Source organism: Ischnura elegans, chromosome 2 (assembly GCF_921293095.1).
Source record: "Ischnura elegans chromosome 2, ioIscEleg1.1, whole genome shotgun sequence".
Taxonomy (NCBI): Eukaryota; Metazoa; Arthropoda; class Insecta; order Odonata; family Coenagrionidae; genus Ischnura; species Ischnura elegans.
This window is the reverse complement of record NC_060247.1, coordinates 136,281,287-136,308,766: the sequence shown is the minus strand read 5'-3', so window position 1 is coordinate 136,308,766 and position 27,480 is coordinate 136,281,287.

Genomic DNA, 27,480 nt, shown 5'->3' with positions numbered 1-27,480 from the left:
AACTGTGCATAAGATTCTAATACATGGAGCGTGTATTGTAAACGCAGCAGTGCTACCCATTGGACAATTGTCGAAGGAGGCCCTTGAGTCGAACATAAGGATATTAGGAGGTTCAAAGAGCAGCACTCCAGAAAAATTTCCAGTGCAAAATTTTATTTTTCTAAGACTTCGTCTATCTTCGGACGCAATAGTATCCTCATCAATCGATTCGAATCACGGAAATGTGAAGGTACGTAAGGGAGCTAGGAACCTCCTTCTGATTGACGAGAACGCAGAGTCAGATGGAGACGAGAATGATTCAGGTAACGAAGACCTATAACTGTATTTACTCAGGTATGCATTATTTCCATTTCATTAGTCATTCATTTCAGAAACAGAAATATGGTTTTAACTTCTAATGAAAATAATCGAAAAATACTTACATTAATTTCCGTAGAATACATTGGTAAAATCCATATCCTTAATATTACATAGATACCACGCATCTATACATTCTATGATGTATCGATACATCAGGTTAAGTTGTTTAGGGTTATATATCAATTCTAAGTCAGTGATAGTACTTGTATGAATATAATAAGCATCTAACATGCAGCGCTTTTAATATTAAAATTAGGGAATTTTTACTGTTTCCGCCATTTTATTTAAGAGAGGCCCCTGATTGTTCTAGAGCAAAAATAACATTAGAATCGGATTAAGGAGGTAAAAATAATTTAAAATCGAAAAAATCGTGGATCTACGTTGAATAATAAGGGAGATATTAGTTTTGCCAAGCTTTTTTCGATTTCCGCCCACTGTGCGCCGTCAGCAGGCTTATCATGTGGGTTCCGTCTGCCTGCAGGTGCCCTCTTTGCTTTAAATGTGCTACGTTAGGATTATAGCAGAATTTGAACTGCGATGCCATAATTTATGAATTTGCCGAAAAGAAGACAAGGAGGAAACTTTTGAAGTAGTTCTCGTTGTGCTTGAGGCAGGCCCCGTCATGTCTTCATTCATGCTTTTAATCTGCACTTTATATTCTCTTGAAGATATAGCAGGAAGATATGCAGGTGGCCGTAGTTGTATTTTAGAGGCTTTGTTCAATAGGGTGGTTTACTTTTATTTTTTTATTGCCAAAATCGAAAGATTATCACTCCTGGAGTACGTTTTTCACGCTTTTAGATTTTTAAATGGCGATATATATTTTTCGCGATTAAATGAAAAGTGAAAAATTTCAAGCGCGCGAAAACGCGACGGCTAAGTGTGAATGCTGGGAAAAGCCCGTGTGACGTCATTCTGGTTACCGCTGCCGCAAAGTGAAGTGACCTTGGGGCGAGGACATGTGCGCCGCCAGGCGCAGGCTGCTGATGCAGGCTGCTAGTAGGTAGCAGAGTACCCTGCTAGCAGGTAGCGCTTGGCTTAATTATGGATTATTAATACCTTAACAAACGAAGGAAACTTTCCGACCATTGCCAGTTTTAATAGGTGATTATTAAGACATGTTTCCCTGAGCTCTGTGCCTCGTGCATGCATTGGTAATCTCAGACGATGTAAAACTCCTATCTACTCGTATAGAAACTAGGTCCTTGTGACGTCACATGGAGTGGCATCGCATGGGCACCAATCTGGTCTTTTTCAAATGAGGTTTTAAATTGACCATTAACATTCGTTTGAACTGGAAATATCTAAAACCAAATAATTTGTATACTATGAATACACTAATGGTGGGTAACGGATCGCAATGAATGCCTTTCGTTTTCTTTGATTAATCAAACTACCCTATTGAGAATGTAGTTCGTACCACTGCTCTTCATGAGTTTTAAAATTAGTTAATTTATAGTACTATATTTCGTGCTACCGCAGTTCATTCAGTCACAGCATTACGCAATGTTTTCATTTTTGAAGTTACTCTTCTTTTTTCGTGTATATTTTCCCTGCGTAAAAATTCAATCAAAGGTTATGCTGTCAGCCTTATATCTGCTTATTCCTTTTTTCCGAACCTCACCTCATGCGAGTGGCTATGCCTTATCATAAAAATCGGGGAAGGTGGGGGGGGGGGCTCAATGGAGAGGTGCCCGTTGCGTAACTTTGGGTAAATCCGGCCCTGAGGATACCCCAGGCGAGGAGAGGATTCCACCAAAAGAAAGATCTACTCGCAGCAGAAAATTTAAACATAGAAGTAAGAAAACAGCTTGTCAGAACTTACATTTGGAGTATTGCTTCTGTGCGAAAGTGAGGCATGGACATTGACAGCCGCGGATATATCAAGGAGGCCTTCGAAATGTGATGCAACAGAAAAATAATGAGGATCAAACGTCAGTAATGAGGAAGTCCAAAGTAAAGTAGGAGAGAAGTTTCACGTAAACCATGACAAGAAGACGGAACAACCTTACAGGCAACACCTTGAGGCATGATGGCCTGTTGAAGACAGTCGTCGAGGAAGAAGTGGATGGCAAAAATGTCAAAAAGAAAACCTCGAACAAAATGTATGGAACAGGAAAAGAAATGAGAATATGAGAAATTGGTGCGAAGGGATTGGCTGATAGGAGAATTGAGCGGAGAGCTGCGTCAAATCCATCTTAGGATTGTTGATCATTGATGATGATTATGAAATGAAACAATACCGAAAATCGGGGTATCAAGAGGAATCGTTCCCCTGTGCTAACGGTCTCCTCAGCTAATGAATCGAGTGTAGTCTCCGCGAGGGAAAAAAATCTGGTAGAGGAGGGCTGATGCCCCCAAAAGACACTTAGGGCCGTATCCAGAAACCACACTACTGCTAGAAACGTCATCAGATGATGGCGTAGCTGCTATAGCGGCCGAGCACCGCTACGATCACCCGCTGCAAAGTCTAGTGAGGTCCATGGCATGCTACTCGCTACAAGTAATATTGCCGCCGGGTTTCGTCTGCTTATCGCCTCGCATTTATTATTAATAATTATTGACGTTTAAAGGGCTATAAGCTCATGATAACCATTTATTATTACATAAAAATATAGTAGGAATGCTTCAATAACCGACTCATATGCTAACGAGTAAATATTTTGACTAATTTAACTACCAATAAATACTGTCAACAATACCGTGATGAAACCTCTTCGGCTTCACCGTTTTAATTGCAATTAACTTCTGAACGGGTCTTCCGTCTTCAACTTCCGTCATGCCTTGAAAACCATTTACAATTAAAGAAATACAAATTAGGGACATAGTTATGTCTCGCCTTGATACTTGTGAAATACTATTTTACGTAAAATAACTAAGTACTGTGAACACAACTATGCTGAAACCTCTTCGGTTTTGCCATTATAATAGCTATTAACTTTGGTATAGACCGTGGCTTGCCTTGAAAACCATTAATATTATATACATAAGTTCCCAAATAAAGTTGCAATCACCAGCTTTGTGCCTCAGACATCCAAAATTTGCGTAAAATACTCAAAAGCAACAAAGCCGTCTTCCAGTCAGCTACATTCATACTCAGTTACTGCTAGTTTAAAGGCTACGTGCCTGCTGCCCTGCTGCATAGGTCAACGGTTAATAAAGAATTGGAAAACAGAAGCTGCGCATGCGCGGGAAGGAAATACGAGCGAAGAAGAAGCAAGCCGGAGGAAGTGGGAGAGCGCGGAAAGGTATTTAATTGGCTGGGGATTGGAGGAGGGGGACTGTGTAAGCGGAGAAAGGGAAGGAAAGCGAGTCGGTTTTGTATTACAGGGAGGAGGGAGTGGTGTGAGCTCTTCGGTTTCTCCACTGTGGATCCGATTACGAGATAACCCCTCGCTTCCTCGCACCCTCTTACGAAATAGCCCCCAAAAATGAGCTTGGAGAGGTTACACAGGAAGTTGAATAATATCAACTGCCCCTGTTTCAAATACGTGCCCAAATTATCCGGACCTTTGGCTTTCTAAATACATCATTATTGTGATGCTGATGGCGCAACGGGACTGCTTGTGGAATTCAGACGGATTTTCAATTCCTCTAGGTATTAACCCAGTTATGCCTCAAAATCTAATATTGGGTCTCAGCATGCTTTGACGAAGGTAAGGGAGCCACATATATCATGTTGCAATTAGGTTATATGTTGCACTCCTTAGAGATTTTTTTAATGAAGTTAACGAAATTTCATTTAAACTTTGGAATCAATCTAAAATATTTATGTTTGCAAAACAACTTGGAACGATATGATGAAGATCATGATAATTTAAAGGAGAACACGCAGTTTTTAATCTAAATTCACTTCCTATCAGAGTTTTATAGTTAAACTACAAGCAGTGGCGCCGACTCCAAGGGGCCTGAGGGGGCCCGAAACACCCTCAAAAATTCGTTATGGGTGTGAGGAAAAAATGTGTCAGGCTTGTCGATTTTCCCCGGAGCGTCCAGATATCGTGATTCGAGTTATCAGGGTTTTAATGTTGATCATATGACTCTTCTAAATTGCTTAACAAACTTAAAACTCACTACTTTCCCGGAGTAAGATCCCCGGTTTGGGCCCACCCAATATTTTTTGTAAGTCCGCATCCCTAACTACAAGCGTGGGTTATCCATCAGGACATGTGCCAGTAAATCTATAAAGCCGTGTGTCTATTTATTTACTTAACAATTATTTTGTCTGTTTATTTGACGTTGATAAAGTTGAAGTGTTGAATTTTTTTTTAAGTTGTTAGATACATAAATGATTTTTTTTCAATATTCTATGCCCTCTAGCTTATCATTTTCTCAGGCAGCTATCAATCAAGTTTTCCATTTATAGAATGTTATGTTATGGTAGTTGAAGGAGAAGACCGGCAACTGAAGTCAATTGCACCATGAGGGAAGGGGAGGTGAAGAAGGATAGAGAGAAACCCGGCTTCGGCTTTAGCTTGCTCTTAACGAAAATCGCCAAGGGTACCACGGCGTAACGTCCCATCCGACGGACGGCTTGTTGTACTTGAAGTGCCCTCTACAGAGAAGTCAAGCAGGAATCGGACAATCTTTAAAAAGTCACTAAGTAATTCTCTCTTAACCTTATGGTATTCCATAATAAGACTTCTTGGACAATTCACTTTTACTTACCACTGCTTTATATGTGCGTTACATAAAAAAGCAGTGGTGTAAGTAAAAGTTAATTGTCCAAGAAATCTTTTAATCTTTGAAAAATCTCCCGGATTCGAAACCCGGCGTTGATATCAGCCTATCCGTAGCAAAAGGTATCAACAGGGCCACGGCATAACGTCCCATATGACGAACGGTGTTTTGCACTCGAATTGTTCTCCACAAAATACTCAAGCACGGATCGGAAAATCTCTGAGAAATCTCCCGGATATGAACCCTGGCCCACGCAGTGTGAAGTCAACATTGCAGCCTCCACAGCAACTCGTAAACATAACCGTTGGATTAGCCGTGATAACGATCCCCTGGATCACCGGAAGCCGAAACCTGCTACTCTTTTTTTTTGTGTCATAGCTTTCAAAGTGCTGGGAATTCCTTGGGGGTGGTTGAAGTGAAAGGGTCTCTCCCCACTATAGTGTCCGCCTCTCACTGCGCTTTCGACACCCGCCCTGCCTTCACTCGAAAACTATAGCGAGATGGGCTCTCTAAGACCGTTGAATAACATTAGGAGACAAAAAAATATAAAATGTCTCTCTATTGAATTGATTTCGAAAGAGGGGCACAAAAAAAGAAGGAATAATGGACGCAGTTTACGCTCCCTGTCTGCCTTCACGGCCAACAACACGACGATGAATCTACTCTCGGAAACATCGGAGGAGTGTTTTCTCAAATGGAGAATGGAGAAATATTCTCAATGCCGATTTCTAGAAGGCGATTCAAGATATGAAGACGATTTTATAATAAAACTGACGCCGTCTAGTGTTCATTACCTGAAAATTTGTGACTTCAACCCGAAAGTAGTGACGTCAATGACAGTGGGATAAAGGGTGACTTCGTTCTAATAGACAAATGAGGAGTGCGCATTGTGTGTATATTTGAGAGATCGATTTTTATAATTGGTCCACGTTAAACCTGGCCTCAAATACTTTCCAATTTTAAGTTAAAAATATAAACAGCTCATCTTTATCACGAAAATTGAGACATATCAGGCGTGACTGCGTGGACTTAAATAATTATTAAGAAAAAGTAATAATAACAGGTTAGTGAAACCATCCAAATTATTCCATGTCTAAGATGCCAGACGTTCTAACGTAATGCCTTGGATGAAACCTTCGGGCTACCTCAAACCAAAATCCTGGAAGAGCAAGGTGTCTCAGGGATAGGAACATGGCTTGCATGTAATAGCACCCCCGTGGCTTAGACTGGGATGAACTCATCCCTCACCTGCCTAAACCAACCAATAGGTTTAATCCCAATATGATTTACCCGTATATAATTATTTAATTGGTAAGAAAATGCTCTCAATGTTATAAAAAATTAACGACCCAAGAGGGCATTCGTCATTATATATTAATATATAATGACGAATATATTTAGGAATATATTTAGAATATATTTAGAACACCCTCTTGAGTCCCAACCGATTCTCTAGGTACTTTGCCAAAAGCGGCGAGGCATTTTTGCTGATTTTGCAGTAGGTCAGGGGAAAAATTTAGGTCTCAAAAACAACTAAAGGTATATGTTCAAAAACTTTAGGAAATCTTTATTATATGTGGTTTCACCTTTTTATTATATTATTTGACGAATTTTTAGTAATATGAGTTAATTTTCATAATTTAAAGAAAGTAGTTAATGTTAAAATAAAAACTGACTTTTTAATTATTAGTGAACTATCAGCAATTAAGAGAGACAATTAGCAGGAGCAGCGCTATCGCGAGAGATAGGAGGAGTGCGATAGCGCTCCCCGGCACTCTAAGGGTTAAGCTTTTATGCTTAATTTAGGAATATTTTCAAGAGGATATAATTCTATTGCGGTTTCCTCTTATGCTAGCGATCGGAATGGTGTGTTTCCTTGTGTGTTGACTTACCACCTCCAGGTTCGAGTCCCGGCGGTGACAAAGAATACTCGGGGGTCTCTACTTAACCGTTGTGTGGAGGACACTTCAAGCGCAACACTCCGTCCGCCGGATGGGACGTTAAGCCGTGGTCCCCTAGGCGCCTTTCGTTAAGAACAGGCTAATGATGACGCCGGGTTTCCCTCCTCTCTTCCATCCCCACCCTTCCCACATGACGCAAATGGCCTTAGATGTTGGACGCCTCCTCCAAATATTATATTTTAAAAAATCCATACAAGGCGTCAGTTGAGAGCGAATCTCTCAATTAGGACATTATGCCATCCGGATTACTTGATAATAACTTTATTTTATGTCCATAGCGAGTAGGATGGATTAATTATAATTTTTATTATAATTATTGCTTGTGGGTAGATTGCTCTGTGGCATCAGAAAATATGCAATAAAAACCTTTAAAGAAAGACCCTTAATTCCCAAGAATATTCGTAACCTTTATTTTAAGAATATTTAATATTTTTTGGGAAGAGACCGAAGAGTCAAGTTGGAAAATATTCAGTCAAGTTTTGTTGTATTTTAGCGGAAACTTAAAAAAAAATAATTTCATCGACGCAAATAACCTGAGCTGTCGGCCAAATACTTTAGCAATACCCCTCTTCTCATACGGATCAAATATTCTGGCCACCAAAATAAAGTGGTGGACTACTGAAAATGAGATTTTTATGAATCGAAGCGGATAATCTTTTTTTTTCCAGCGAACGTGTCGCCCACTTCTCTCAACGGTCGCATCTGGTCCACTTCACGCTCAGTCGCCGTAAAAGTCCATAAAATTCCGTGGATTCGATGAAAGCGAACTGAAAGGAGCGTTTTTTACTTTCACCACCACGAGAGCACTAATCTCCTTGGCCCGTTTATATATCTCTTGCGAAGGCACTTCCTTTCTCGCCATTATTATGACGGTGGAGTGGACTTATCCCACAACCGACATCCCATCGCCCCACCCACCACCGCCTCTCGCATAATTGTTGCCCGCAACAATCGAAGGGACTGGAGTTCTCCAGAGCAGCACTTCCAGAATGGCTCCTGGAGTGGATCCAATTGAAAGCGGAAGCAGTTTTTTCCACAAAGAAAGCCTTTTCCAGCTGTCTCAATCTTTTCTCACGAGAGCGAATTGATTGCCGCGGAACAGAATTGGATGAGCGCCTACGTAGCATGGGGCCTAGGCTGACGTGAAAGAAAACCGAAACTTTGAAAGCTAACCAGGGGGTTTCCATTTTAATATGTGAATTCATGAAAAATAACAAAAAAAAAGATATCAAAGTAGTTGTTAAGGCTGACTTAATTTGGTTTAGAAACTGATTTTATTAATACAATAATTTAATATAATAATAATATTTTATAAATATAATGCTTCATATTCAATTTACATTTCTTTCCTTCCATGAGGAGCGAAAGATAACAAATTAATCCAGCCTGAAGTTACCATCAGCATTCCAGCCTTTGCATTGTCTAAACTATAGACATTTGAAATTCATGAACTTTGAATACAATAACTAGGATCTAGTACCTGACTTATCCCAGATTTCGACCCTACTAAGACATTATCAAGTTCAGTTCACGGTATACTTAATAATGACACCAAGGAGTGGAATACGGTGATGCTTAGTTTTAAAGTAAATCGCGTATAGGTTGGCATGTTGGCTACAATTTGGGCTTCCCACCGCACAGAGCCGGGTTCAAATTCCGGGGTCGAAGGAGTTTTTTCAGAGACTGCCCGATTCCTGTGCTTTGTAGAGGGCAATTCCTGTACGACACTCCGTCCGTCGGATGGGACGTTAAGACGTAGTCCCCATGGCGAGTTTCGATGAGAGAAGGTTAGTGCCGACGCCGGGTTTCTCTCCTCCCTTCCTTCCCAACGATGCAATTGACGTTAGCTGTTATTATCATATAAGTTATTTCCTAATTCACACTTGGAGTTAAAAGGCAAATTCCCAGGACAAAAAGAAGTTGCATTACTTCACCTAAGATTGTATGTAATAGTTATTTTTTTTAATTTCTAAGGAAACGCTTCAGCGGCAATTTTAAGTATAACTTATCGTATTCCAGCGCAAAATCTGGAAATGGATTCCGATCAAGTCTGATTGTCTTATAAATAAGACTCTTGCGTAAAACGAGAGAAGGAAAGTTCATTGTGTAGGCATTGATGGAGAGAACTTTATAAAATCAACACAGAAAAGCTCTTCAAGTATTTTGTTGAAACTATTTGGGATCCTCTACATATATTCCATTTTGAAATTGAGATAAAGTTAATTGCTTCGATAATTCTTCATACTTTGTGCGTAGTATTCCATATTCTTAAGCTTTAATTATTTGGAACATAGAAAGTAAGTGAAGAGGGATTAACTCTAAAGAAATATTTCTATATTACGCATTACAAACCAGGATGTAGTATTGCGTAATGGTAATTTTATGACCTCATTGCCTTTGAAGCATGTGTTTATTTCACAAGTCTGCCTCAAACACTAAAAGCAAGTCATTGTTTGATATTTGTTTTCGGCGTGTTTACTCACAGAGCACTTCACCAAATCGAGCAGGGGGCTGAGATATTCCAAATTCACTGAATCAAGTGTTGACAGGCGGTTTTTTGGTTTTATATGAAAATAAATTAAGTGATACTCAGCGTATTCATTCATTTGAAAATGCTCGAGTGCCGTTTCCAACGAATGACGATTCCTTATAAGATGAATTCAAGACTGAAAATTCTCACCGGTTTGAGCTGCACCGTAACGAGTATATGTTAGGACATAAAATTTATTTGACATTACCGCAATGTGTCACATAATTAAATTTATAAAAGTATTAATTCAAGTAAGATTTTTATTACTTTTCTTTTATTTTTATTTTTTTTATTAATTCTTGTAATCATTTATACCTTGGGAGATATATTAAATGAAATTTATTACATAGATATCACTACTGTGATTTTTAGTTTATATGTTGAGACAATCCTTTTGCTTTCAAACAAAGCATTATGTAATACTCTATTACTGGTATCCACGATACTTAAAATACATTTTTAAAATGCTAATATCATGCATTGTTTATTATTAGCCTGATTCCCTACAAAACATTATACTAGACACCGTTATAAGTTGTACGAATTACTTGGTGCACCTATTCCCCTCACTATCCAGGGGTTGAATATTTTCGGGTAGCCGTTTTTTGTTAATCCTTTCGGGTAAAAAGTGATAATTTATAGCAAATGTATTCAGATATGAGTCACCAGGGTCAGCTGAGCCAACTGTACACTCATTGCTAAGCAATGTTCGTGCTATTTTCATACAAACTAATTTTTAATTTTCAAAATTATGTCAATTAGTAACGGCTATTCAATCAGATTTACATTTTTTTAAATTTAGCTCACTTAAATCTAAAAATGATTGATTCCAGTCGGATGAAGGCATTGCTCAAAAAATTAGTAGGCAGAGGAGAGATGACGGATACTTGATTTATTACGAAATAATGAATTATTATGACGATGATAATGATTAATTATGATGACATCTATAATACTGGCACCCTTGGGGGACATAAAGCTCGTTATCAAGCAGGTAAATCCAAATATTGGATTAACATCGTAATTACTATAAAACGTGAATCCATAGCGTGATGGGAAAATTAGCGAAATTACCATAAGCACTCGGAATGCTTGTGACCTCGGGACCATGCAAAGCAAAGCGGAGAGAAGGCGCGAGTTCCCGCGCTGACGTGAGAAGGATCAGCATTTGAAGGTCGAGGTCAGCGGGAGAAACCCGTGAAATCATCCGAACTTGAGAGAATAGGTACATAATCGGTATTGCAAGCGAATCGCAGAAATAAAAAAAAATACCTTTCAACCCATCCGAGGGTGAAATGAATTCCTCTTGGCCAAAAAAGACGCCGGCCACGATTCTTATAACAGAAAACTTATCAGTATTTCAACTGTGGTCGAAGGATAGAAGGAAGGTATTCCCAGCGGATAGACCAAAACAATTTGGTTGAAAGATCAATTTGGTTTAAAGGAAAATAACTCTGGAAGAATCAAACACCTAAAAAATATAAAAAAATTAATGACCTTCTCCTCATACTCAAAAACAGGTTTTTACCACGGACAAAAATTCGGCCTTAACCCTGAATCACAAGTGCGGGTATTATTTCAGCTATGCTTTTCAATAAGAAGGGAAATGATTGTTTATACCACTTGAGGCGTCTTTCATGCTTATTCTTTAACATGGAGGATCGTGTGATTCAGGCATTATATTCGGAGATTTCAGTTACTGTGTAAAAAAAAAAGTTTTGAAATTTATGCGACATTATAATTAGCTCTAAATAATTTGCAACAAACCTTGTGCGAAAAATCCACAGAGGAAAAATCATTCGCCTTGATCGGGATTCGAACCCGGATCCCTCGATATCCGGGCGAACGCATTAGACAGTTAAAGCTATCGATTTCGCAACGCACAATTTGTGCATTGCTGGTGACTCCGTAAAAGTTATCACCGTGGCTAGTCCCGGTATACTTAAACAAGTCTAGAGCGAACTCCTCTTCGAGTTAAAGTTCGGACCTTGCTCTCCGGCTGTGGCGCCGTGCGCTCGACTTGGACTGCTATTCGCATTATATGCTCAGTAGTCCATTCCACATTGTGCCCACAAATTTCCACAGGGGAGAATGACGCCGCGATAGCTTAACTCGGCCGGATATCGAGGGATCCGGGTTCGAATCCCGGTCATGGGTGAATGATTTTTCCTCTGTGGATTTTTCGCACAGTTTGTGAATTGCGGGTGACTCCGTAAAAATTATCACCGTGGCTAGTCCCGGTATACTTAAACAAAAAAACCTTGTTTGTATCAAGAGACTTAAAAAGTCGGATCGGGATGGTCTCGTTGCCGTTGTGCGGATTTCAAGGGCTGTTGTGCAAATGCCTCGCCAATACCACTCCCAAACCCGAAAATAGCACCAAAAAACTTCCCGAAGAGACGCAAGCCCACAACATATTTCCGTACTTAGACTATGTTTTTGCAGTTGCTCAAATGGTTTGGGAGCGTGGTGGCCAGGTGGGTGGAGCACTTGGCCGCTGATCGAGGAGTATCGGGTTCAAATCCCTGAAGCCTTCGCACAAACGAGACTTCTCGAAGTTCGAGGTGGTCCAGGGAAAGCAACTGCTCCCTCTACCCTGAAAGTTCACACCCCTGTGGCCTAGTCCAGGGTGAGCTCTAACCTTACCTAACCAAACCAAACTTGCAATGTAAATGACTTAAAAACTTGTCTTTCATAAGGGTATAACTGCAATTTAAAAAAGTTAGGATAGGATCATTTAATTGCTATCCAGAGATGTAAGTTGGAGTTAGTTCCCATTCCATGAAGTGGGGACTCAAGGAACTGAACATAACTGCGAAGAAAATACAAAGGAAGGCTGCGAAGTTCGTCAAAAACCGCTACGGGCGTACAGACAGCGTTACTCACAATCACATGTCAAGCGAATTATGCTGGGAGCCGCTGGAGACTCGGAGGCTGCACGCTAGGCTTAGATTGCTTGAACAACTGAGAATAGATATCTTTAACAGCGACATAGAGAACGTAATATTAAAGCCACACTATATTTCCAGGTCCGATAGAAGCGATAAATTAAGAGAGATGTTTTGCCAAACGGATAGATACGGGAATTCTTTTTTCCTCCGAACCATAAAAGACTTTAATAAACGCTAGTCCAAACTTCGTCAGAGCACGTCATTGTTTATGAGTAAACGGCTGTAGTCCTCGCAACCCCTGCCACACGCCTTTTAGGAGGCTTGCGGGGTATTATTAAGAAGATGTAGAAGTAGATGAAGGAACAAGCAGGTTGTAAATATTCGCATAAACATTCTTACTGTCAATAGGCTTGGCTTGTACATACAGTTTAAGATTCAACCCCAAGATTAAAAAAAGAGTTGGTGATTCGAACATAAGGCTGGTTTTGATAGGTGAGGATATAGCTCAACTCGAACTAAGCCATAGGTGCGTGAATTTCGGCCTCTCAGTGTAGGGGGGCAGTTACTTTCTCTGGGCCTCCTTGTACATTGAAGATTTTGCTTAAGGGCGTTTAAAGGCTTCACCCGACATTCGAACCCGGTCCCTCTGATAAGCTGCTTACGGCTCCACTCACCCTGCCACTCCGCTCCTACATACTAGAAAAATTAAATAAAATGTCACTTACTCCCTTATGAATGATAACAAGTGTTCATATAAATAAATTCTTTGGAGTGAGAGTGAAATTGACTGCTGATCAAACCGTCGAAATGTGTGAGCTGATTCGAAAAGAAGAGGATAATATTATAAAATGTCCTTTGTCGACGTAGGAGCCCGAAACTTAGCTACAATATTGAAAAATAGTTGGCAATCAATGAACAGGATGTCCATGGCCATGTCATTCAGGGGTGAGAGGTCCCGGGCCTAGAGATACATTCATTCGACGATTATTTTGTGAATGTATTGTATGGTATTTGGAGGATAAGACCAACAATTGAGGTCATTTGAGTCAGGGTGAAAGAAATACTTGACGACGAAAAGTTACTTCCATACCCGAGAAGTTGAAATTATTTTTTGTGGAGCAACTAAGTTTGTAAACCGCCTTAAATGGTTAAAATATAAGGAGCGTCGCACCTTCTGGTGATAGTTTTAGCCTTCAGTGTCTTAACCTCCGGTTGCCCGTCCTACCTGCATGAGGAACTCATAAGAAAATCAAAAGAACAACATACCCGCCCGAAAACAAAACGTTTACCTCCATATCCCTAAGCATCGCACACCTCGCATGAATAAATCGCTCTGAGTAACCGCCTCTCGAATATGGAACTCTCCTCCAGTTCAACTTAGAAATGCTTCAAAAAGTGGAAATTTAAACATAGCGTACATGGGCCGCTGAAAACTGAATTGAATGCTGCTCAATAACGTCGTGTTGAATCATGTCCTCTTGTTTGTAGTCATTTATAGCTTAATTATTTCTTTCGATACACGCGTGAATTAATGGTTAATTGAGTTTCTGTTAAATCACAGCATGATCTTAATTTTTTGAAAAAATTATTGTTTGTTTCATATTATTGTTATTATAAATTGTCACCTCAGCATCGCCAGTCTGCACTAGGTGCTTTTGTGTGAATTGTTACTCTTTTTTCTTTTGTTTTATGCATGTATCGTTTCTGAAATTGTGAAAATTGATGTTATTTTATCATCACCTGGAGCTCACGAAAATAAATGGAATTTATTGAAATTTTCACTGCAAGGAAAGGATGGGGAGGAGATGGTGGAGAGAAACCCGGCGTCGGCATTTGCCTGCTCTCTACAAAAAGCGCCAAGGGGACCACGTCTTTACGTCCCATCCGACGGACGGAGTGCTGTGTTCTGGAACACCCTTCACATAGCACTCAAGCAGGGATCGGTCATTCTGTGAAAAATCACCGCCGTCGCCGCAGGGATTTAAACCCAGACCCACGGGATGGGAAACCAACATTCCAGCCCCCACACCAACTCGATCTTATTTTGTGAATGTCATCGCTGTTACAGCACCAGGAATGAAGTAATCATCATAAATGTCATCGAGACATCGTAAATTGATCGGTGCGTTTTGAATAAATGCCACAGAGATGCTGGCGTCTGCTTCCCCATCAACAGGCGCTTTGTGAGAAGGGGGCGTGTTCGATGATTCGCTCCGTTTGCGACGACACCGCTCGTGGGAGAGAAAGGACTCATCTACGGACTCACTTTCTCCTGAATAAATTTCAAACATTCAACGAGTCCAATAAGGAAAAAAAATCCAAACAACCCTTTCACTCGCTTACTCGATAAAGTCGTCCATTAATTGATCAAAGAGAGCAAAAAAATATGGGAATGGTATTCGCGGAACAGATGAACGTTTGTCTTGTGATAAAGCCGCAGGATTATCAAAAGGATAATTCTTCTGATCGTGTTGTAGTTTCGTGGTGTCAGACTCTGAGCCTTCTGAGCACACCGAATCATTAAATGAAAAAATGTATGACCTATTCTTTCTAGTTTTGTCCATCAACGAGATTTTTCGATAAGTAATGATAGTAGTCACCCTGTGAGAAAATATGAGGAGAGAGGGCGGCAGCACTCAGTGCTATCGTGTATGCTATTCGCTTAGCCAAGAAAACCGCTAGTTTCAAGTTGACATATATAGTGAGTGAACCCATGTGACACTTCACGTAATATGAGTTGAGTTCAGAGTCTTCTAGATTGCATTCTCAAGTCTACTCCGTCTCCAAGTCGAATCGTCGCAGAGGCTTCCACTGTGCGAAAGACGATAACTGCCATTGTTAGCTAAATTCCCCATAAGGCCTTATGTGGAAAAGGGCATATACAATGTTTGCTTTAAGGTTTATTGAGCACACGAAGATAATCAGGCATTCATGATGAGATTAGATGCATCCCCAATCCTGTAAGAACTTAACTACAAACATTTGAAGCGCGACAATTATGGGAACGTCGGAGATAAAGTAAACCCCATTTACGGGTTAATATGAAGTGTTCCATTGATCCCCGATCAAAATTTATGATTTTAAATTAACCTGTAGTGACTATAAAAAATTATATGACGCTAGGGAACAGCCATTTTGTTGTCATAATTATGTGGCTTAGTTTTTGACCAACTTTTGGCCTCTGAATAAAGGAATTACCTCAGTTTTTATCTATTGCCTCAACTTTTTAAGCTGCAGGATACCATCTTTTTGTCTCACACGTAACAGACAAACTTTTAAATGAAGGAATTATAAGGGAAATCTTACCTTACATACTGTCCATAAAGAATGATTTAATTTATACAAAGGTTTAGATGCGCGTGAATTGACATTAAAAATATCCGTGCAGGTAACCCTAGCAACACCAAAGCTCCTTTAAGAAGCAAATTTCGGGCTACGTTTCTGTGCCTCACCGTAATATATCCTGCTCAACTAGACGGCTATGCACCTGTCGCTGGTCTCCTGAGGAGTCAGACACCCTGGTGCCAGTCGGATAAGGTTAATGTGATCCAATTGAAACACAATGACGCCTCCTGTGATCGACACTCAATCTAGCGGTGTGTGGTCACAATAGGGTAGTTTCCTTCATGAAAGAAAACGAAAGGCATTCATTGCGATTGTTTACCCACCATTAGTGTATTCATAATATACAAATTATTTGGTTTCAAATATCACAGTTTAGACGAATGGAAATAGTCAATTTTAACTTGATTTGAAAAAGGCCAGATTGGCGCCCATGCGATGCCAATCCACGTGACGTCACAGGGACCTAGTTTCTATACGAGTAGATAGGAGTTTTACATTGTCTGAGATTACCAATGCATGCATGAGGCACAGAGCTCAGGGAAACATATCTTAATAATCACTTATTAAAACTGCCTAAGATCGGAAAGTTTTCTTCGTTTGATAAGGCATTAATAATCCTTATTTAAGCCAAGCACTACGTGCTAGCAGGGTACTCTGCTACCTGCTAGCAGCCTGCGTCGTATCAGCGCTCAAAGCCTCGCCCTAAGGTCACCTCACTTGCGGCAGCGGGCACCAGAACGACATCACACTGGCTTTTCCCGGCATTCATACTTAGCCGTCGCTTTTTCGCGCGCTAGACATTTTTCACATTTCATGTAATCGCGAAAAATAGATATTGTCATTTAAAAATCTAAAACCGTGAAATGCGTAATCCAAGAGTAATAATCTTTCCATTTAAGCAATAAAAAAATTATAGGAAACCACTCTTTAACAAAAAGAATAGTGAAAAAAACTTGGCATGGCAGAATGAAACTAACTATAATTTTTAAATCAGCATGCTTACTTTACCCTTAAGCAGTTCAAAAATTGAAGTCAATAGAAAATAAGTTTAAAACTGTTCGCCAGTGTAATTTTTGTCCCATAGGAAATACATGAGATAAAACTTTCCTCAAAAGGGCACCCACGGTTTTTCTCTCTTACGCGAGTTTTTTATTCGTAACATGCTTTTCTTAGGGTTACACTTTCCATCTCCTTTTTGAGTATTAATTTCTATTTATCTTACCTAATTATTAAGTGTTATATTTGAAGAGCAGCATATTTTTAAATTTTCGAGTCCATTTACTCCCTAATTTTTTCATTTTAACTGGGGAAAATTGAAAACAATCTTATTTTTTAGATTAGGAATATAATTATAATAATAACAATAATTAAATAATAATAATAATGATGATAATAATAATATTAATGATAATAATATTACAGAGCTACAAAAGAAGATCAGATAATAGCTCATTTCATAACAATGAGAAAATTTTTTATCAGAAATTAATTAAAGCAAATGAAAAAATTTTGGAGCACCCAAACATTGCTGACCTAGAATCCCATTGGGCGAGTATATGGGCTGACGATGCTGATCTAAGGATAGAAGGGGCAAGTTGGATTAAAGAAGAGAGGAATAGGATGAGAGAAGTTGAAGAAATGGGTGCAATACAAATTACAGAAAATGATGTATCGGAGAGTGTAAGAAACACACAAAGTTGGAAAGCACCAGGGGCAGATAAAATCCAGAATTATTGGTATAAAAAATTCACATCCATCCACAAAAGTCTAGCGTTTGGTCTAAACGAGATCCTTAAAAACCCAGAATCCTCACCAAACTTCCTCACACAAGGAATAACATACCTAAAACCGAAATCCGATAATACAATGGACCCAAATAAATATAGACCAATTACATGTCTACCCACAATCTATAAAATACTATCATCAATTTTGGCAAAAAAGATTTACAAGCATATCGAGACACATGACATCTTGTCGGAGGAACAAAAGGGATGTAGAAAGAAATCACAAGGCTGTAAAGAGCAATTGATAATCGACAGTGTAATTATGAACACTGCGAAAAAGGCCAAGAGAAATCTATTGATAGCATACATAGACTACCAAAAGGCATACGATTCGGTTCCACATTATTGGCTAAAAGAAATCTTAAAAATTTACAAAATAGATATTTCAATTGTGGAGTTTCTAAACGCAGTAATGAGCAAGTGGCAAACTCAGTTGGTATTGAATACCTCTCAAGGTCAAATTCAAAGTAGTATTATCCGAATAAAAAAAGGAATATTTCAAGGGGATTCACTGAGCCCATTATGGTTCTGCCTAGCTGTCAACCCATTATCAAATATATTAAATTCAACAAAATATGGATTCAAATTAAAAATTGATAGAAATCAGACACATATGATTAATCATCTGTTCTACATGGATGATCTAAAGCTATATGCCCACAATCAGAAGGAGTTAAATTATATGTTGAAATTAACGGAGAGCTTTAGTAATGACATATGTATGAAGTTTGGAATAGATAAATGCAGAAAATTAGAAATTAATAAAGGGAGATACGTTAAAGGGCAAGATATTCTTTTAGACAGCGGAAAAATCGAAAACATGGAAGAACATGAAAAATATAAATATCTTGGCATACTGCAGAACACTCAAATCCCACAGAAAGAAATTAAGGAAAAAGTCACAAGAGAATATAAAAATAGGCTTCAACTTATACTTAAAACGCAGTTAAATAGCAGGAATACAACAAAAGCCATAAATACATTTGCTGTTCCAACTTTAACGTATACATTTGGTGTAATTCATTGGACTAATACGGATTTAGAAGACCTAGATAGATTGACAAGGAAAGCATTAACAAATTACAAATCACATCATCCAAATGCTGCTGTCGAAAGGTTATACATTAAAAGAAAAAATGGTGGTAGAGGTTTAATACGCATTAAGAGCCTACATTACAGAATTATAGATAAATTTCGAAATTACTTTTTCCAGAAAGGCGAGACGACTAACCTCTATAAGTCAGTCGTAAAAAATGATGATAAGGCAACACCACTCCAGCTTAATGTCAGAGACAAATCAATAGATGAAGAAAAAATAGAGGAGCTAGAAGACACATGGAGAAGCAAGCAAGTACATGGCATACATCACAAATTTCTTCATCAGGAATGCGTAGACACCTCACTATCAAATGCCTGGTTACAAAGAGGTGAGCTATATAAGGAAACGGAGGGGACAATGGTAGCCATTCAGGACAGAGTAATTGGTACGAAGAATTATAGGAAATATATAATCAAAGACGGAAGCGTATTAAATGACTTATGTCGCAAATGTAATGCAAAGAGTGAGACGATAGAACACATAATTAGCGAATGTACGAATCTAGTAGGTAAAGAATACACCAAAAGACACAATAATGTATGCAAAATTATTTATTTAGAAATAGCGTATGTTACCGGATTAAAAGTGGATCATGAACCATATTACCTTTTCACCCCTGCTACAGTGCTAGAAAATGAAAATTACAAATTATACTGGGACAACACAATTTACACAGACAAACCTGTCCAGCATAACAGACCGGACATAATCTGGATTAAAAAAAAAGAAAAGCAGACCTTTATAATTGAAATAGCAGTTCCGGCTGACCACAACCTTAAGAAGAAATACGAGGAAAAGAAACAAAAATATCAAGACCTCGCAAGGCAAATAAAAACTATCTGGAAACAGGACGTGGTCACCATCATCCCCATAGTAATATCATCAACAGGAATAATACATTCATCACTCAATTTTGGAATTGAACAATTAAAAATTAAAAGAAACACAATATATAACATTCAAAAATCTGTAGTACTGGATACATGTAGAACAGTTAGATTGTTTTTAAATGAATTGTAACTTGAGGCAGCGTCTTGGCAAGGCCCGACGCTGGCAGACCTCCAAGTAAATCTTGTGGAATAAAGAATAATAATAATAATAAGGGATCATGAACCTGTGGATCATGAACCATATTACCTTTTCACCCCTGTTACAGTGCTAGAAAATGAAAATTACAAATTATACTGGGACAACACAATTTACACAGACAAACCTGTCCAGCATAACAGACCGGACATAATCTGGATAAAAAAAAAAGAAAAGCAGACCTTTATAATTGAAATAGCAGTTCCGGCTGACCACAACCTTAAGAAGAAATACGAGGAAAAGAAACAAAAATATCAAGACCTCGCAAGGCAAATAAAAACTATCTGGAAACAGGACGTGGTCACCATCATCCCCATAGTAATATCATCAACAGGAATAATACATTCATCACTCAATTTTGGAATTGAAAAATTAAAAATTAAAAGAAACACAATATATAACATTCAAAAATCTGTAGTACTGGATACATGTAGAACAGTTAGATTGTTTTTAAATGAATTGTAACTTGAGGCAGCGTCTTGGCAAGGCCCGACGCTGGCAGACCTCCAAGTAAATCTTGTGGAATAAAGAACAATAATAATAATGATATTTTAATTGTACTTTGTGTATTATGAATTTCTTCCAGCATGATTGATGGGTTGACCACTGTGAGCTCTGTGCTCATTATTATTATGACTAATAGTAATAAATAGTTAATAATCGATTACGAACTTGAAAATGTTGATGCATCAATGTGTAACGGGTTCCTTAAATATTTCCATAGAATAGAAAATAACTTAGCGATATATTTTGCGAGATAGTCGAGATGAAATCTATGGGACAAAGAAAAAAACCTAAGATTTCAATCTTAATGACGTGCCTGTTAGTAATTTTTTTTTGCATGCATTGAGCTGTAAAACGCAGTAACCTGCGAGAAGGGCTTAATGAATGCATCTCTCTCGATCGAAAGTGATTGGGGAGATCTTTAGAAAGGAATGTTGAAAGTTAAAATGCACGGAGTAAGCTGCAACAGGTGTGAGCGTGGAAAAAATGAAGACATCAAGAATATCGGAGCACAAAAAATTCCCTCCGTAAAAACCAGTTCCAGACTAGAATTGAATTGCCGAAGAAGGTCTAATTCACTTGTCTGGCTGGAAAATTTTCATTCGGAAATTTTACTCGATTTTGCTCATCGACCAATTTGAGCTTAACATCTACAGATTTATATCTACAGCGAAGAACAGAGCCACCCAAATTCTTTGCTACAATAAGAAATATCGGCTTAGAACATATGCCAGCTATCTCCGAATGCTTTCGGACCTTTTGCTCCCGAGAGAAATTTGCGAGACAAGAAACAAATTTAGATGTCAGTAATGCTGATTTTAAGGCCGTCTTACACGGAACATACAATGCGCAGGTTAGAACTGCATTATCTTTATGACGTAAAATTGCGCGAATGAAATTAGAACAGGGTCTATTTTGCCATCTCACGTTCACGCATTCTCGCATGTATTCCAGCAATTCACCGCTTTACACGACGAAATTTTGACTGCATCTCTGCAAATACGTCAGATTGGGCAATGATGTGCCCCGTGTAGAACGGCCATTATAAAAATAGCCAATGCCAAAATTGCCAGCAACTTGTAAAGGCCGCTATACACGGTGAATGATCATGCGCATGATCATGCTGAATGATCATACGAATGAAATCATTCGCCGTGTATGGCGGCCTTAAGGAGATTTAATTAATATATTAAGGCCGCTATACACGGCGAATGATTTTTTCGTATGATCATTCAGCATGCGCATGATCATTCACCGTGTATGACGGAACAATTCGCGAATGAACCTTCATGCGCATGATCATCCAGTGAAAATTAGAACATGTTCTATTTTGTTCGCATGATCCTGCGAATGATCACGTGATCATTCATCATTATCATTCGCATGATCATTCACCGTGTATAGCGGCCTTTATAGGGTTTCACGTGACTTTGCTGTCTTACGTCACAGCAGCTAGTCGAGGAGTTCGTGGAGCGTAAAATAACAGTCGAAATCTCTTGAGCACTTCCTTGTGATAAGGCGAGCCGAAGGGCAAGACTCGTGCGTGACAGTGACACCATTCACTGGGAAAGCCTTCTCCTATTCTTTCACAACCAAACTTGCTTCCGATGAAAATTCCAGAAGCATTTTATATGCGTGCAGGGGGGACTTTTATGAAATTGTCGCCAAAAGGCAGATAAATACTGGGTAATTAAAAACATCCGGAATATATTATCGAAAATATACAGAAAAATTATGTACAGGGTCGTGAGTCCTTATTCATAAGCAATAGAGCTAACGACTGAGCCATTTTGCGCGAAATTGTTTTCTACTTTCGCGTGAACGTTTGAGATTGCTTTGGCTATGGTTCGAGCATGATAATGTTGTATGTAGATGTTTTCGGCTGTATCCTTCGTACCAGCAATGAAAATTAACAAAATCCTGCTAATTAAAATAAAAAAAAACATATTTGACTATTGAAAAAATTGTTACAGTTTCACTAAGAATTTTTAATTTCTTGAATTACTAATTATTATAAACCGTATTGGAGTTTTATGTTAATATGGTTTGATATCCCTTCTGTTTTGGATTAAATTTAGTCAAAAATCAAGTTATTACAATAAAATCGATCGTCTCAGGCTTTACATTGTGAAAATCCATTGCAATGAATCAGAAAGGCATGGTGCTTTTTTCACAGAATTTATTTAAGTCGGTCGTCACATAAGCGACATCTTCAGGTCTGAAGGTGTAAACTGGGAATGTCGACTATGCGACGAAACTGGTCGACTCAATTAAATTCTGTGAAAAGAAGTACCATGCCTTTTTAATTCTTTAAAACAATTCAAATTTATTCACAGAATGGCGATGATATTCATTTTCAATAGTTCTATTGACACTCCAAGTATTCGTTTGAGCAGTAGTCATTATTATCAATAGCTGTCAATCCTAAGCCCTCACTCTATAGGGTAGTTTCCTTCATGAAAGAAATAGAAAGGAATTGATTGCGATTGGTTACCCACCAATAGTGTATTCATAATATACAAATTATTTGGTTTGGAGAAATCCCAGTTTAGACGAATGGCAATGGTCAATTTTAACCGCATTTGAAAAAGTCCAGATCGGCGCCCATACGATACCACTCCACGTGACGTCACAGGGACCTAGTTTCTATAGGAGTAGATAAGAGTTTTATATGGTCTGAGATTACCAATGCATGCATGAGGCACAGAGCTCAGGGAAACATCTCATAATAATCACACATTAAAGATACCTAAGTTCGGAATGTTTCCTTCGTTTGATAGGGGAATAATAATCCTTATTTAAGCCAAGCGCTACCTCCTAGCAGCCTGCGTCGTATCAGCGCCCAAGCCTCGTCCCAAGGTCACCTCACATGCCGACAGCTGGAACCAGAAATTCGTCACACGGAATTTTCCCAGCATTCACACTTAGCCGTCGCGTTTTCGCGCGCTTGAAATTTTTTACTTTTCATTTAATCGTGAAAATTAGATATTGTCATTAAAAAAATCTAAAACCGTGAAATGCGTACTCCAGGAGAATAATCTTTCGATTTAGGCAATAAAAGAATAATAGGAAACCACCCTATTCTTTTATTGGTTAATCTCAAGTATATAGCTGCTAAAACGTGATCATCACGTGCTCCTGGGTTCTAGAGGAGTGCAAACAGCTTACATTGGTCTTCATATTGAGAGTGAGAAACAAGGCACAAGGTATACGAGAATCACATAAAGAATCAATGGAAATTCCAGTCAACTCCAAGTCTGATTGCTGGGAAAAACTATGGTCTGAGAAAATGCAGGAATGCTATTTATCCTAAATTCTGCAAAAAAAATGGAGGGGCAAGTAGAAAACAACGACGTTTAGTGGAGGAATTGTGATTATATTATACTAATTATAGAAAGTAGAATCTCTTGAAATCTAATTACTGTAATATTACCATGTCAAGAAAAAAATCTATTGTTTCAATGTGGCTCATGCTAGATATAAAATACATGGGTATTTAATACCAAATGAAAATTTTCAAATTTTATTACTTGTCTCAGTTTTTCACACTTCCTAAACATGCATCTTCAGTTGTCAACTTGGTTATTTCTGCAATAAAAGCCCTATCCTTTTCCTCTTCCAGCAGAATTGTGGTAGTCAGATGTGCTCTCAAGCGCTATAGAAGAAATGGGAGCTCTTTTGTGTAATTGACTCAAAGGGTAAAAGGAGACCATTACCATAATACGAAGATCCCTTTGTCCTGAAGCCTTTGAAACGATTGAGCAGACGAATTATCAGCGCGAATTCCAGAGAAGGGAAAGTATTTTAATGAAAAGAGGTTCATTTTTTCTTATGCACTGGCAATGAACCGATCTGTACGAACAATTCTTGCAACAACTCCAACACTCAAGAGAACTGTTTCGCGTCTGCATCTATCTTTAACGTTCATCCATTAATATAGTTCTAGATGGACTTTTCTAAGCGGAGGACGCCGAGACGAGCATTCTCGTTTCAGCAGTAATGTCCCATTGCTCTGAGCAGCCAAAGGCATTTCTATTTCATTGTGCTCGACTCGGTGCGTTAGTGCCAGCGGACCCATAACAGCACACTCTTCCGCATTTCTCACTTAATACTCGGCTACTTTGCTCAAGTCTTTCCCTCCTTGCTTTCATTAACCTGAAAGTTAAAGACAACTCTCTGCTGTGGTATTCGAGGATCGAAGGGGTATCCTGATGTAATTTTTTCATAGTCAAACAACTGATTTATTTTGCCATTCATTATTCCTCATAAAATGGTGGTATTTCAACTAAACCAGGGATAAAATTTTCATTTCGGAATGTAAGATGTGTTTTTTTAAAGTATACGAAGTTATAAAATCCTGCTAATTAGGATTGAAAAATCATATTGGATTGGAGTGTTGCAATTTGATAAGATAAATATTTTAAATTTCTTGCGTGATTCAATGGCAAGCGTGTTAAAAATGTTGTAAATGGTATTGTGTTAAAACGTGGTTTGCCTTATGTTTGGGAGTTTGGGAGAAAATTTAGTAAAAAATCAAAATATTTCAAATACATATGTTCACAGGGTGGTGATGAAGTTCATATCCAGTAGTTTATTGCCTCAGTGGGATTCACAAAATATACTTCTGAGTGGTCATCATCATTATCAACAGCCGTCAACCCTAAGATTAGTTTGACGCAGCTCTCCATACAATAGGGTAGTCTCCTTCATCAAAGAAAACGAAAGGCATTGACTGCGATTCCTTACCCACCTTTAAAGCATTAATAATATATATCGGATATATATTATGGATATATAGGCAGTTTTAATTAGTGATTATTAAGAGATGTTTTCCTGAGCTCTGTGACTCATGCATGCATTGGTAATCTCAGACGATGTAAAACTCCTGACTACTCGTATAGCATCTAGGTCCCTGCGACTTAACGTGGAGTGGCATCGCTTTGGCGCCAATCAGGCCATTTTCAAATGAGGTTAAAATTGACCATACCCATTCGTCTAAACTGGGATTTCTAAAAAAATAGAATGTATATTATGAATACACTAGTATAAAATAATGTATGACATAATTTGGTTTTGGAAATCCCAGCTTAGACGAATGTTAATGCTCAATTTTAACCTCATTTGAAAAAGGCCAGATTGGCGCCCATGCGATGCCACTCCATGTGACGTCACAGGGACCTAGATGCTATACGAGTAGTCAGGAGTTTTACATCGTCTGAGATTACTGCTGCATGCATGAGGCACAGACTACAGGGAAACATCTCTTAATAATCACCTATTAAAACTGCCTATGGTCCAAAAATTTTCTTCGTTTGATAAGGTATTAAATATCTTTATTTCATCAAAGCGCTACCTGTTAGCAGCCTGCATCGTAGAGGCGCTTATATCCTCGCACCAACGGGGCCTCACACGGCGGCCTCGGGAACCAGAATCACGTCACACGGGCTTTTCCCATCATTCCTACTTAGCCGTTGCGTTTTCGCGCGCTTGAAAATTTTCACTTTTCATTTAATCGCGAAAAATAGATATCGTCATTTAAAAATCTAAAAGCGTGAAATACGTACTTCAGGAGTAATAATCTTTCGATTTAGGCAATAAAAAAATAATAGGAAACCACCCTATTCTCATGTCTATTTCTTCTGCTTTACATCCTTAATCACCACCTCTATGTACCTCATCCGTGTTTTACTTCTGCCCCTCTTCCCACACATCTGTCCCTCATTTTAATTATTCCATAGTTTGTCTCATGATGTGGCCGGTTGTCCCGTCTTCTCACCATGGTTTTCAAAAGAATTCTTCTCATCTGTTCTTATAACTTCCGTATTGAACGACAAAAACAACTGGTTAAATATACAATCGAAATATTCCTGTAAGCCTTTCAAATTCTTGCTGAAAAATATCGATGGTGACTTTCCTTTGCTTTCATGATCACAAAAAACTGCCATCCTCTTCCGGCGATTTTAAATTTCCTGTAGAGAACGGGAAATATTACGCCTTTTTGCTGTACTTCATTGCGCGCTGATTTCCAAACATGCGTAGTAGCTTCAATATGATGTCACATCTACATCGTAACTTTTCAAGCAATAATACGTTTTCAAATTCGCCCTTGACATGCCTTTGAAATAATTGAACGATATTTGAGCATTTTTACTTCAACGTTACTTAAGTCCAGGACAGCGCTGCAACATATATCTAGATGGATTGTAAGTGCTTCTGCAGCAGAGTGGAGTGTAGTCCTTTTAATTAAGTCATTGCTATGAGATAAATTCGTTGAATCTGAGGATAATTGGAGATTTAAAATTTCGGGAATTAGAGATTGAGAAAGAAATAAACTTTTTTAAACGAATGGACGATTCAGAAAACTCAGCTCTTACTTCGGGATATCTGATTTTACGCAGAAAATTTACCCACAGAAAATTGTACAATAATCTATGAATATTTATATATTTAAACTATTTTACCTAAAAGCGTCGGTTGTGGCAAATTAAGTTGTTTCAGGAAGTAGCATGATGAATCCCAATTTTTAAAATGGTTATGCTGTATTTGTTTTCTGGTTATGATCTAACTTCCTCTAATTTGAATTGTTGTAAAGACTCAGAACAGTCACACCAAGTACCTTCGGCTTATCTATAGTAGTTATCATCCTATTGTGCATTCATTACAACTGCATTTTTCCTTGGAAGTTAATTTTTTTAGGGTTAATACAGCATTTTGTCATAAATAGGCAGACAACGCTATTAGTTTCCATAGAAATACAAAAAGTTTTTAATGCATTTACTAAAAGAAAAGAGTAATTTTTTGACAATAGCCCATTTGATACAGAATGAAATGTTTTCAATTTTTCAGATCAATGCCCTTGATATTTTTACTAGGACTTGGATATACAAAAATTAGTTAAATCTGAGAAAATCTGAGAATTGTGTACCTTCAATTTCGAAAATTAGTGATTGCCAATGTAGCACAGGGTTTTTGCCATCACCTACGAAGTGACACAAATAGAAGTAGACGATCAATGTATGAGAATATTTAAAGCTCTATAAAATAATTATGATTGAGAGAATGCAAATAACTCACAGTTTTCCTTATGCTTCCTTTTCCATGCAACCTCATCGGAAATCCCCATTTAATTCCCCATATAAGGAATGGATTCACCAATAACTCGCACACCTGAAAAAATAACACAAGGTTCGCATTAAAGACCGGAATATTCTAGCTTAAAATGTTTATCGCTAGCACG